The following is a 12,645-nucleotide window of genomic DNA, read 5'->3' as shown; positions in this document are numbered from 1 at the left end:
AGGAAAGAGCATTCTTTCCTTTTTTTTTCCCTCTCTCTGAGATGAACTTTGAGGTCCCTAAGCCACTCAAGCCTTGTTCACAACTGAAGGGGTTAATGCTGCACCCAGGAAAGCAAAAAACCAGCAGAGCTGTAGGGAAGAGCAGTCCTTGGAGGCCCTGGGCTTGTTTAATCAAAGAGCTAATCCTTGCTACCAGGGATTCACCCTCCAGCAGGGTGGAAGTTCTCCAGATCTCCCTCTGGAAACCCCAGACGAGTTTTTTCAAAGACAACAGCTCCTCTCCAGTCCCCAGCCGGCAGACAGCTGCTGGCACTTTCTTTCCCAAAACTGGGCTCTTTTAAGGCATCTCTCTCCTGGGCAAGTTTCTAATCCTGAACATCTTGGCCACCCTACCTGGCCAAGACATATGTAACACCTCCATGGCGAACGCAGCGCTGAGCCCTGTTGGTCTCCTGCACTGTCCAGATGGTGTCTGGGCTCGGGGCTATAAGATTTTTAACTAATTTCTTTCCACACTATTATCCCCTCCTCCCTCTTCTCCCACCTCCTCTTTCTCTCCCTCCTTCTCTCCATCTGTCCCTACCCCTTTTCTTCTCCACCTTTTCCCTTGCACACTTGCAGCTGCTAATTTTTCCCCGGCATATTTGGCAATCCCTCCCGACACCCCTTCCCCCACACCCCACCACCCCGTTTCTTGCTTTTCCCATTTGCTGCCAAATATTCACATTTCTTCACCCAAAAGAGAGAGCACCGAGCGCAGGCAGGAGGAACACACAGCCCCCCATGCAAAGCAGCACAGCAGAGAGAATCACATCTCACAGTCCTGGGATAAAGCTGAGCATCCTCTGGCACATGGGAGGGGGTCACAGCAAAGCATCACCCCTTTCTCAGCAGGAAAACCTTAGGAATGTCACTCACAGCTGCACTGACCACTGCCAGGCTGATGGCACACACACAGCCCTGCCTCTCTCTCACCTCTGCCTCTCCCCAGCAGAATTTATTTATCCCACTTAATTTTTTCAGTTGTTTTACCTTGTTTTATCTTCACACTAAATCAGGCTCTCTCCGCAAACCGAACTTTTGTTTTCCGTGCTGTTACATTTAATGCATTTTATCACATGAATTTAGCAAAAGAAAAAAAAAAAAAACCTGCTGAGGTAATTGTGAAAAAAAATACAGCCTGTTCTTCACATTGATCATGGTGCTTGAGCTCGCCTGGGCAGCAAATGCAAACTGGAAGCTCAAGCTCCTCATTAACACCCAGTTCAGGGCTGGTTTAGCAGTCAGCCCCCCCCAACACCATCCTCATGCCTTAAATGCACACACAAATCCTTCTCTTTTCCATAAAATCCTTCCAGGATGACACAAACCCAGCCTGGAGTCACGATGACAGCACGGCAAGGCAGGTTGTGGTTCAGGAGGATCCACAAGATGGTGATCCCTGTGGATTTTAATGGGATTACTTTACACTTAATGCTCAGCTACAATCCCCAGCTGAACCCCAGGGATATGGCACGTTTAAACCGTGTGTAAACCTGACAAGTGAACTACAAAAAGGAGGCAGCTCCAAAGACACCCACCTTGCACAGCTAAAATCAGCCTCCCTCACCCTCATTACAGCAAATATTAAAAGAATAAAACAAACCCACCAACTCTGAAAACACCCAGTGCTGCTCAAGCAAAGCTTGGAGGGGCTGGGACACCCGGGGGCAGCAGAACCGTCACAACATCGCCCAAGAAGCTTGAAAAACAAGCATTTCATTTTCCAGCAGTATTTCTGACAACCATCCAGGATGGGGGTTTTATTTTTTTTTTTTTTCATTTTTTTTCTAAGGAAAGCAAAATGTTAAGATTTTCTTCAAGATGCCAAGATTTATTTTTTTTTGTTGTTGCCATTTCTGATGGTATTTAATGCATTTGGGCAAATTTTCAACTCCCATGCAGGTCCTTTTTCCCTGAAAACCCAACTCTGGAGGGAAGGAGGAGTGGGCATTACGGACATGTGACATTTTGCTTCATTGCCAAAACATTTCCATATCAAAACACGCCAAAGTTCAGCTGCTCCACCAAGGACATTGTCTTGGAAAATAACAAAACAAAACAGCATAACAAAAACCTCACTGCATTGCACACACTCTGCCAAAGAGATGCTTCCAGGAGCCCAACCCCAAATTTCCCACATCCCTGGGAAGCAGAAGGTGACAGGACAAGGAGAAATGGCTTCAAACTGACAGAGGGCAGGTTAAAACTGGATAATAGGAAGAAATTCCTTACTGTGAGGGTGAGAGGCACTGGCACAGGTTGCCCAGAGAAGCTGTAGATGCTCCATGACTGGAAGGGACCTTAAAGAACATCCAGTTCCACCCCCTACCATGGGCAGGGACACCTTCCACTAGCCCAGGTTGCTCCAAGCCCCGTCCAGCCTGGCCTTGGACATTTCCAGGGATGGGGCAGCCACAGCTTCTTGGGGCAAGCTGGGTTTGACAGGTATCCAGGTTTCATAATTAGTGCCATATTCATGTTCCACCTAATGACCTCTCAGCTGGGACAATGGGGGGAGGCACAATCACATTCCCAAATCAGTCCAGGAGCAGGAGAAACACCAGAAAGGGGGATGTGGACCACAGATGGCCCAGCATTGCAATGTGCATTTGAGTCTTACCAGCCACTACAGACTGGAAATGGAAAACAGGATCTGGGATTTACTCCTGCATCCACCACAGTCTCACCCTGACCATGGACAAGGCAGTAAGGCTCTTGGAGCTCTCAGCTTCTCCCAGCTGCCAAGTGGAGCAGGAATGTTTCTTCCCTCTCCTGGGAACATTACAAGGCTCATTTCATACACGCTTACGAAGTGTTTTGTGAGCTCTGTGCTGAACTAATAAAAGAACAAATAAATAGATATCACATTGCCCTGTTTATCCTGTTTCTAAACACGAAGCCATCTCGTAGCCTCTGGGCTTATTTACAAAATACAGAGACACAGGAATGATCAGAGAGCAGCTGTGCCACCTCCACTCCACGCTGGGAGAGGGAAACACCACGCTCGGGGCTGTCCTGGGAGGCTCCAAAACAGTGTCTCCAGCACATATTTAAAAGCTGAGAGAAAGGAAAATTATACCCATCCTCCTCAGTGTGCAATGTTATTTTTCACACCTGGATCACACAAGAGCCACCCATCATGGAGCTGGCTGGTCTTACACAACCTAATCCCATGGTGGGAGGCAGGAGGACCAGACATCCCCTTCAGCAAACCCATCCCCATGTGATGCAAAGATGAGTGACTGCCCACTCTGGTGCCCTTCACGGCCCCACTCCTGCCCAAACCAAACCTCAGACCTGTTTTGGTATCAGCAGAGCAGCCAAGACAGCAAGATTCCAAGATAAAGGGAGAGGGAGGAAGAGAAAAACATGCTTGACTAATTACATGGAGATAAATGGGGGCTTGAAAACTTGTATTCCCCTGTAAGCAATGGCTCGTGCCCTGCAGCACGAGGGCTGTAGCGCTGCATTTGTGTTCCACCTGCCCACCATGTGTCCCATCCCCTCCAACATGGTCCTCTCTGCTTGGGCAAGATGATCCCAAATGGCCCCGAGGCTCTCACCCTGCCCAGCAGCCCATCCTGCCTCCTCCTCAACACACTCATTTTTGAGGTTGTTCAGAGAACCTGTGGCTGCCCCATCCCTGGAAGTGTCCAAGGCCAGGTTGGACAGGACTTGGAGCCACCTGGGACAATAGAAGGTGTCCCTGCCCACGGCGGGGCATGGAATGAGATGAGCCTTAAAGTCCCTTCCAACCCAAACCATTCCATGATTTTCACACCTACACGTGGACCCACTCTCCCAAATCAACCCTCTGACACAAACCAGCCTTCAGAACATCTCACCAGTGGGGCAGCTTGTGGGAGCTCCCAGATCCTGCCTGTGCTGCTGCTGGAAGAGGCAGAGGCAGGAGGACTGGGAGCAGAAGGGAGCCAAATGGTATCTCTGCATAACTGGGGAGGAAATCACCCTGTTCCCCCTCCTCACCCCTCCATGCCCACCTCACTTCCACGGCCCTGCTGGGCAGGTTTGGCAGTCGTGTTAAGCAGATAAAGGTCTAAACACTTGTTCTCAGCCTGACTGAACTACCTGGGCTTCTCGGGCTGCAGGTCCCAGGGGAAATAAAAATTCTCAGTATTTTCAGTCCTTCCCCCATGTGGCCAGTGCAGATGATGTTTTTTTCACCTTTGAAATTCTTGCTTCTAAGTGCTGAAGCGAGGTGAAAAAAAATGTAAAGTGAGGGAAGGTTTGGAAAACTTCCCTGGGAGTTTGATGGGAGCTGTGGGTAAATGCTGGTGCAGGTCCCTGCTCTCAGAGTCTGTGGATCTGCTCCCTGCATGTCTCACTGCTGATTTATTCCCAGTGGTAACGGGCACAACGAGATAAATATGCAAGTTGCACAGCCAGGGTGTGGATGAGAACATCTCCATCTTCCCAGGTCAGTTTTAATCCATCTCTCAGAGTCAGCCTGGTCTGAGCCATTCACTCCTGACTCCAACCCAATTCTCTTCAAAGCCCGGCTCTGCCTGGATCCTGGGATTAAAATCTAGGTTTGCAGCAAACAAAACTAAGCGTGTTTTATGAGGAGGAGTAACCTTGGGGGAGGGTTTGACTGCGGTTTCAAAGGCTGAGCAAGGTTTCTGTACACAGCACTGCCTCAGTTCTGCCTGCTGTCAGCACTCCCTGCTATCTCCAGGTTGCTGACAACCCGACAATCTCCGATACCGCAGTAAGGAAACAACCTGCAAGCTGCAAAGCCCATTAGCCCATTTTGCAGAGAGAATAATGAGGTAGGAAAAGACAAAGGAGCCCAAATACCTTTGGAGAAATAAGAGACCTGCCCACGGCTATCCTGGAAGCCCAGGGTCCCTCCAAAGCATTGCTCCATGCGCTATTCCCCACGGACATATGGCTTGGAGCCGCTCAGGTTGTCACCAGGAGCTGGCTGCTCCACCAACAAACAGCCCTGAGGCTCCTTCTTCCATACTCAGGGAAAAAACCCTTTTACCCTCCCCAGTTCAAACAAGGACACGTCGCCTCAGAACCACTTCAACACAGCAAGCGCCCCGTCCAAAATGATCTTCCCAGGCTGGACAAGGTGGGTGCAGGACACCAGGGTGACCCTGCCCAGGGCTATTCACCCTCAGGGAAGATCATTAGAGAACAGGACGAGCCGGGAGAGCTCCATCCCTGCATCTCCTCCCGCTCCTCGTTATTAAAGCTGGCGTTTGTCATGTTAAGCAGCTGTTCTAACATAAAGCAAAACTGTCAAGGAAAATACGAGCGTTGCAGATGGGTGGCATTTTCTTCCTAACCGCTTTAATTTTATTTATTTGTGGGTTGTTTTTTTTTCCCCTCCCACCTCCTTCACCCTTTACAACTACCCCTGCTATTGCTGCTGGCTCTGCAAGCCACCACCCTGATAAGCAGCCGCTCGCTGGCTTCTTCTGGTCCTCGCAGGCTCTTCTATTCATTGTTGTTTCTCTGTCGCTACAAATTGGCACTTCTGAAGAGATTTCCAGGCCAAGTATTAACCCCCTCCGGAGCCCAGCCACATAAACACACACGTTATTTGTCAAACCAGAGGAAGGCAGTGGAGCTGTAGGGAAATTTAAGTGACTTGTCTGAAAGAGCAGCGAGAAGCAAAGGCGGAGGAGCCAAGACAGACGTTTCTCACAGCCACAGGACCTTCTCCCTTCCTTCCAGCCCTGTCTGCAGCCAAAACCCTGAAATCCTGCGTCTGCCCCATAAATCAGCAAATTCAGCTCCTTCTCTGAGCTGCAAACAGCACCCAGGAGCCCTGACATCACACGGCCGGATTTCAGCACAAAACAAGGTTCCCTCTCATTGCAAATTCCGGTCGAAAACTCCTTTTAGAAAAAAAAGTTTTATAGAGGTTTTTATTTATTGTCAACTCCTGGATGATAAAATGAGGCCGTTACAAGCCCTATTTATTTCCCACCCTCGCAGGAATCGGAGGGGCTGAGACGTGAAACAAATGCAGGGCTCCAGCACTGACCCTGGGCTCGTGCTGGTTCGCAGACCGCTGGGTGATTATTTTATAATAGCTGATAGCATCTGTGATTTAATGCAGCTGTTAGAAATTAGCAAGGACTCCATCGAAAGCGTCCCAGTCACTCACGATAACAGGCTAATAAATCATTCCCCCAGTGCTCCGTGGCATTTATGGTTCTATTTTAGAGATGCAAAGCATAGATCCGGCTGCTCTCCTGGATTTATTTTTATTTATACTTTTAATAATGCAATTAAATAAATAAATTTAGGATGTTGTGACTCTGTTGCCAAAAACAGCACCGATGAGAACTTCCCCTGCATGACTTCCCTTCGTTATTTTCTCCCCACTAGCCAATTAAATGGAAAACAAATGGCTCCAAAGCTCCTCCGAGATATTGTTTCCAATGCACGGGGTGAAAAATCTCACACCACGGAAATCCAGGGGAGGCAGGAAGGGAGGTGAGGGAGGAAAAAGAAAAGCTGAGATGGCTGTCACTCTCCTCTCCATCCAAATTTCTTCCCACCACACTGCAGTCCTGAATATCTAGACGCTACATTTCATGGACACATACAGGAATGCACTCGCAGTTGCCCAGTGTTCAATCAGCCACCAAACCCAGCTTTATAAATTCCTTATGGAGTAATAATTTGGAGCATTCCCTACATTCCTAAGAAAGCAGACAAGCAGCACCTTCCCCGTTATCTCCCTACTGTGGCTGCAACCTGGCTGCTTAAAAATCTCCCCTGGAATAGGATTCCTGATCCCAGAGCAGGAGGAGGGTCTCCCGAGGCCGGCTGGCCAGCCTGGCACATCGTTCTCCACTGAACCACATCACAACACATCAGGAGCACACCCTGCCCTGTCTCTGCCTCTCCAAATAAACCCAAAGGAACTACATCTGCTGCCTGGAATGATGTGCCTGGTTCAGACATCCTGCTTCCAAGAAAATGGCCAAGGGAAGCGGGAGCATTGCCACGGAGAGGGAGCTCCAAAACCTTCCTTCTCCCTTTGCTTGTGCCTTGCAGCAACACACTCAGGGACACACTTGTGTCCCAAATGGCCCCACAAAAGTCACAAGGGATGCACCAAGGAGCAACACCTTCCTCACTCTGCCCACCACCCCCTCAGGGAGCCCAGGGCCCTGCTCCTGCCTTGGCACACTCATTTTTGCACCTACACACGTGCGAGCTCTCCCAAGGCAACCAGCCAACCCACACCAGCCTTCAAACACCTCCCCAGTGGGACTGGAGCAGAGAGGAGCCAAGTGGGGTTCTTGGAATTGGGAATTCAAATTCAGATTTGAGGAGGAAACCCTTCCCACTCCCCAGCCTTGGACAGCAGGGAGAGGTCACGATGCATCTCTCTTGCTCTTTGCTGTAAATGAACTCCCTGCACCAGTGTGTCCTGCAATACAACACACCACAGTTTGACAGTGTCAGGGTCACAGCTCCTTTCAAAGGAGCTTTCTCCTTTTCTGAGAGGTTTCACCAGCCTGCCTTTGCTCAGCCACTTTAGAGAGAGAGAAAGGGAAAATGCTGGGAGAGGAACTGGGACTGGAAGTGCCTTCACTGACTCCCACGGGAGGTTCATGTGGACTCACGTTTTGAGCTTTTGTGGAGTTCTTGTTCTTTTTTCCATAAAACTCCTTAAAATGAGCCTTATCCCGTAATCTCTCACATGGCCAGGAAGCATGACAAACACACAGAGATCCCTGGATGCCTTTCAAGGTCAGCTTCACCTCTGGGGGGGGCTTCCATCACTTGGAGACCTGATCCATCCTGAGTTCTGTGTGGAGCCCACCTGCATCCTGGGTTGAGGTGGGGAGTGTCTCACCTCAACATTACTGACCTCTTCACTCTCATGCCTTGAAACCCACCAAAATATTAAAAAAAGGCTATTCCTTCTCCTTCATCTATGAGTATTTTGAGTTAATAACCAGAAGGAACCAATTTACTTCTCAGTCACGCACTAAACTCTGGTCTAAGCAAGTCTGGAGTAAGCCAACCCCCAATAAAGTCTGCCCAGACTTCACTGGAGCTGAATCAGATCTCTGCTGGGTCCATTTAAAATGCTCTAAGCATTTCCATCATATCCTTACTTTTAAGCAGAGTTACAGTCAGAAAAATTACTCTGCATACATGACCCCAGAGGTTTCATATTTCTTCTCCTGCGGTGACAGTTCCCAACCAGATCTGCTTAATTTACAAGCTGGGAGATAGGGTTGCTTTTCCCCCCCTCCCCTTGAAACTGCCAGCCCTGCAAATTCCTCTGGAATGGAAATCATTGCCTGCCCTCACCAGCTCCAACACAGTGCAGGATATATGGCACTGGGCATGGCTCCCAGGTGGACAGGAGAGGGAATCCCATCCACCTCCCCGTCCTGGCTCTCGATGCCCATCAATAAGATGCTGGAGATGGAGACCTTTGGAGATGCAGGAAAGGCTCCATGCCTGGCTGGGAGGTCTCCTTTTAATTACAGGAACTGATTTTTTGCAATTACCATTTAGTGTAATGGAATCTCTCATTAAGGAGAAGGGTTCAACCGCTCTGATCTTTCCCTGTTTAAATAAAGGAGGAGGGAGAAGGCTCTGGGAATTGGCACCACCCACCAGACCGGCATCTCTAACTCGGGAGCGCTGGCGCAATCAGGTCAGCCCGGAGAGAGCTGTTCCTGGCATATTCCCAGCTCCCTGCGGAGTGAAAACAAACAGAGCTGCTCCCCTGTGCCCCAAGCAGGGAGATGTGAGGTGTTCCGAGGAGGAAAGGGCAGGGAGCACACAGCTTGGGAGCTCCAGGGGTCTCCGAGCTCCTTTTCTTTGCTCCCTCTGTAAGTTTTTTGGATGCACGCAACTCCCAGGGATGGAGGAGCCCCAAGTCCAACAGCCCATCTGGGATCTTTCCTGCCTTTCCCGACAGCCTGCTGCCATCCTCCACCATCCTCAGAGGACAGCACAGTCCCCAGCCCAACACTGAACCTCTCCAGACGTCCCTCCTGGCCAGCAAAGTGTTTTGATACTGCAAAACACCATTAATTCCTTCCTATAAGAATCAAGTCCAGGCAGGCGTTCCCATGGGTACAGCCGGGCCTCATCCTGCACACAAAATCCAAAGGAAAAGTCCTATTGCCTTCTTCAGAAGCCACTTGGTGCCAATTATTCCCTTCCTTACCCCAAATCCTCCTCTTAGTGTGCAAGAAAATGAAGCAGCCTTGATCTCCACAGAAAGCAGAGGGCTTCAGAAGGCACTTGTAGCGATACTTTAATAACAAAAAATTCTAATTAAATTTTTACATGTTTAAATACATTCGCCACGTATTTTCATTAATAACATTCTGTGCCGTCTTTAATTTGATAATCTGCTCACCCTCTGCAAACAACCTCCCCCAAATGCTCCGGCACATCTGGCACGGAGAGCTCAACAACATCCCCGAGGTTACACAGCACGGTGGGGGCAGAGGCTCGTGGTCTTCTGCTGTGATCACCACGAGAGGGAATGGGGAACACAACTCAGGGAGCAACCTGGAAATGGGTTTTCATGGCAAGCTTCATGCTACACCAAGTCTGTGGCAAGTGGAGATATGGGAATGCTTTTCCTGCTAGGACCACTCCAAAGCAGGTGAAGAAGCAAGAGGACAAGAGGCATGAGAGGCAGCTCTCAGAAAACATCCTATTATCAAGCCCAATGACACATTAAAGATAAGCCACTCAACATTACAAAGCCTTTTAAGGGTTTTCTGAGCTTCAGCTCTCCTCCCTAATGCAGAAGATAAAAGTGGGAAACAAGAAATGCCCCCAAATATGCCTCAATCATAAAATCACAGAATCATCATAGAATGGTTTGTGTTGAAAGGGAGGGAAGGAAGGAAGGAAGATCATCTTGTTCCACCCCCTGCCATGGGCAGGGACACCTCCCACTAGCCCAGGTTGCTCCCATTCAACCTGGCTTTGGACACCTCCAGGGCTGGGGCAGCCACAGCTTCTCTGGGCAACCTGGGCCAGGGCCTCCCCACCATCACAGGGAAGAATTCCTTCCCAATATCCCATCTACCCCCTTGTCCTATCAGCTGTTCTAAGAAAACATCCTATTTTCTAGACCATTGGCACATTAAAGACAAGTCACTCAACTTCCAAAAGCCTGAAGCACCTGCTGAGCTTCAGCTCCTTTGCATAATGTAGAAGATAAAAGTGGGAAACAAGAAATGACCCCAAATATGCCTCAATCCATCCTGACTTCTATGATACCATCTCTAGAGAGAGAAAAAACCCTGAAGACTAATTCCAGCTGCTGGTTGATCACTGCCTGGAGCAGCCTGGTGTTCAGTAGCTGGGCAGAGCTCTTCTGCAGTTATGTATTTATTTTATGAATATTATTATTATTATTATTTTTAACCGTGGAATCATTTTATTAATATTAATAAACCCACAGAAAGTGCTAATTTCCTCCATCATTCTCCTAATTACCTCTATTGAATTGTGAGGATCATCTGCATGAATAATGATTCCCCATGCATTTGCTTCGCTCTTCAGCAAAGGAATCGTCAAGAGCCGGATCCTGCACCAGCAGATGGGAGGGAAGGATCTTTGGAAAGACCACCAGATGCCTCCTGCAGCAACTCAAGGACTCTCCCCCAGCCTCAAAAGCCTCGCAGGGGTCACTGATTCATCCTGCACAGACAGAAGGGATGGGACAGGTCTGGCTGAGGGGAGGGCGATTGCTCTTGTGCTACTTCTCGGGGCACAAAGCCTCTCTCTGCTCCTCTGGAGCTCCAATTCCAGAGCACTTTCCAACGAAGATCTCATGGGCAGCCGGCGACACGGTGTCCAAACCTCCTGGTCACCCCAGAGCCAGTGGCAGTTCCACTGCAGTTCTGCATGAGGCAGAATCTCACCCTGGGTTTTGGTCCCAAGAGCAGGGAGCAGCACCACTGAGGGACAGCTGTGGCTGCCCCATTCCTGGAAGTGTCCAAGGCCAGGCTGGATGGGGCTTGGAGCAACCTGGGATAGTGGAAGGTGTCTCTGCCCATGGCAGGGGGTGGAACAACATAAGCTTTAAGGTTCCTTGAACCCAAACTATTCTGTGATATCTCCTTTAGCCACCCACAGTTATTGGGACTAGAAGATCCTAGATTGGGTACAGTAACAGCCACAGGATATGCCACAGTAACAGCTGGGGTACAAGACAGTCTTCTCAGGAAAGACTGAGGACAGAAAAGCCTCTTATTTATTTATTTTCTTGTTGCTGACGATAAGATGTTTTTCCCTTACAAGCCACCTACAAGCTCCTGAAACCACAGCATGGAAATGTTTTCCAGCTCCAGAAACACCCCAGGCGCTGGTGTTCAGCACAAAACCAAGGAAGATGCATCAGTGTCACCTCCACGGCTCCTTCACGGAGTCCCTGCTGTGCTGGCTCTGCAAGGTGAGCCGGGAGGAGAAGGGACACCAGCACATCTCTGCAGCGTGTGACTCCAGCCCAGCCTGGCTGTGACAGCTGCACAACCCCCCCGGGCCTGCGAGGCGACCAGAAGTCCTTAAAAGATGTATGAAGCTCCTGGATGGGATCCATCCCCTGCAGCTCCCCCCCGCCGCCAGGCCGGCGGGACGCGGAGGGTTGGCAGCACACGGCACCGCGACACTGCCACTGAGATGGACCCCGGGCAGGACCTGGCATCCTCTGCCACCACGGCTGCCTGCTGCAGGACATCTGGCTGGGGACAAAATTCCGAGCACGGAGGAGAGAGATCTCCATAACCATCGCCGCTTTTCTCATGGAAAAGCAGCTCCGACCAGCTGCTTGCTCAGGCAGAGGGGAAAGACGGGATAGTTCTGACCCCCCCACCCCCCCTTCACTTGCTGTGAGCACACTCAGCTGACGTGACACCCTTCAGCCTCATCCCTAAGCTGCAAGGTGGCCACGGGCTGCCCTTCTGCCTCCACAAAGTCCCCTTTGGCAAAGGGATAGGACACACATCCGTGTTTTCCTGGTGGGAAGAGGGAGGGTGGGTTAGCGAGGCTCTCATTTCACAGGAGAGGCTGCCTGGATCATATTTGTATTCATTTTCATGAAATCCCCATAAAAGTCTCTAATAGAACACAATCTGCTAATTAAATTTCACGCAGGAAGGCACTTTCACCTTAGATTAGCAGTGTCCTTGCACATTTTTTGCTACTAATGTACTAATAACATCTTATTTATCTTAGAAATGAATTCCGTTAGACTTATCATTAAATTTGAGATATTAACGTGCTCAAATGAACTCAACGTGAAAGGGGGGGGAATAATTCCAAAGGGATGGAAACCACAAATCCATTTTCCTTCCTACTGCTAGGAAGAAAGGCTGGCAGCTCCAGGGAGCAATGTCCTGCCTTTAACTGCTGCAGAGGCATGAGGGAGGGCAGGGAGCCCTCACCATCCCGCAGATCCCACTGCCAGGGATGTTCTATCCAAGGGGAGGACACACAGAGCTTCTGTAACCCCACGTTTTCACTGTGGGAATGTCTATACTGAGTAGCTTCACATCACAGAAGAAAGGACTGAGGTGCATCTCACCCTACCAGGCCATATTTACAGACCTGCACCCCATCTCA

General features: G+C 49.7%; 1 protein-coding gene across 6 annotated transcripts in view; it reads right to left on the bottom strand.

Moving 5' to 3' along the window:
• The window catches only part of OPCML (opioid binding protein/cell adhesion molecule like), a 334,646-nt gene that overhangs the window by 116,245 nt on the left and 205,756 nt on the right, over positions 1–12,645 (bottom strand). Inside the window, exon 1 of one of the 6 annotated variants that reach the window (XM_032709424.1) lies at positions 4,638–4,642. The exons of the other annotated variants lie outside the window; for them this stretch is intronic. The gene's annotated coding sequence lies outside the window, so the exon portion shown is untranslated. Of the gene's footprint in view, positions 1–4,637; positions 4,643–12,645 lie in introns of those variants that run through there. 6 annotated transcript variants of the gene reach the window in all.

The sequence above is a fragment of the Chiroxiphia lanceolata genome, chromosome 23 (genome assembly GCF_009829145.1).
Source record: "Chiroxiphia lanceolata isolate bChiLan1 chromosome 23, bChiLan1.pri, whole genome shotgun sequence".
In the NCBI taxonomy this organism is placed as follows: Eukaryota; Metazoa; Chordata; class Aves; order Passeriformes; family Pipridae; genus Chiroxiphia; species Chiroxiphia lanceolata.
This window is presented reverse-complemented; position numbering and strand designations above follow the sequence as displayed.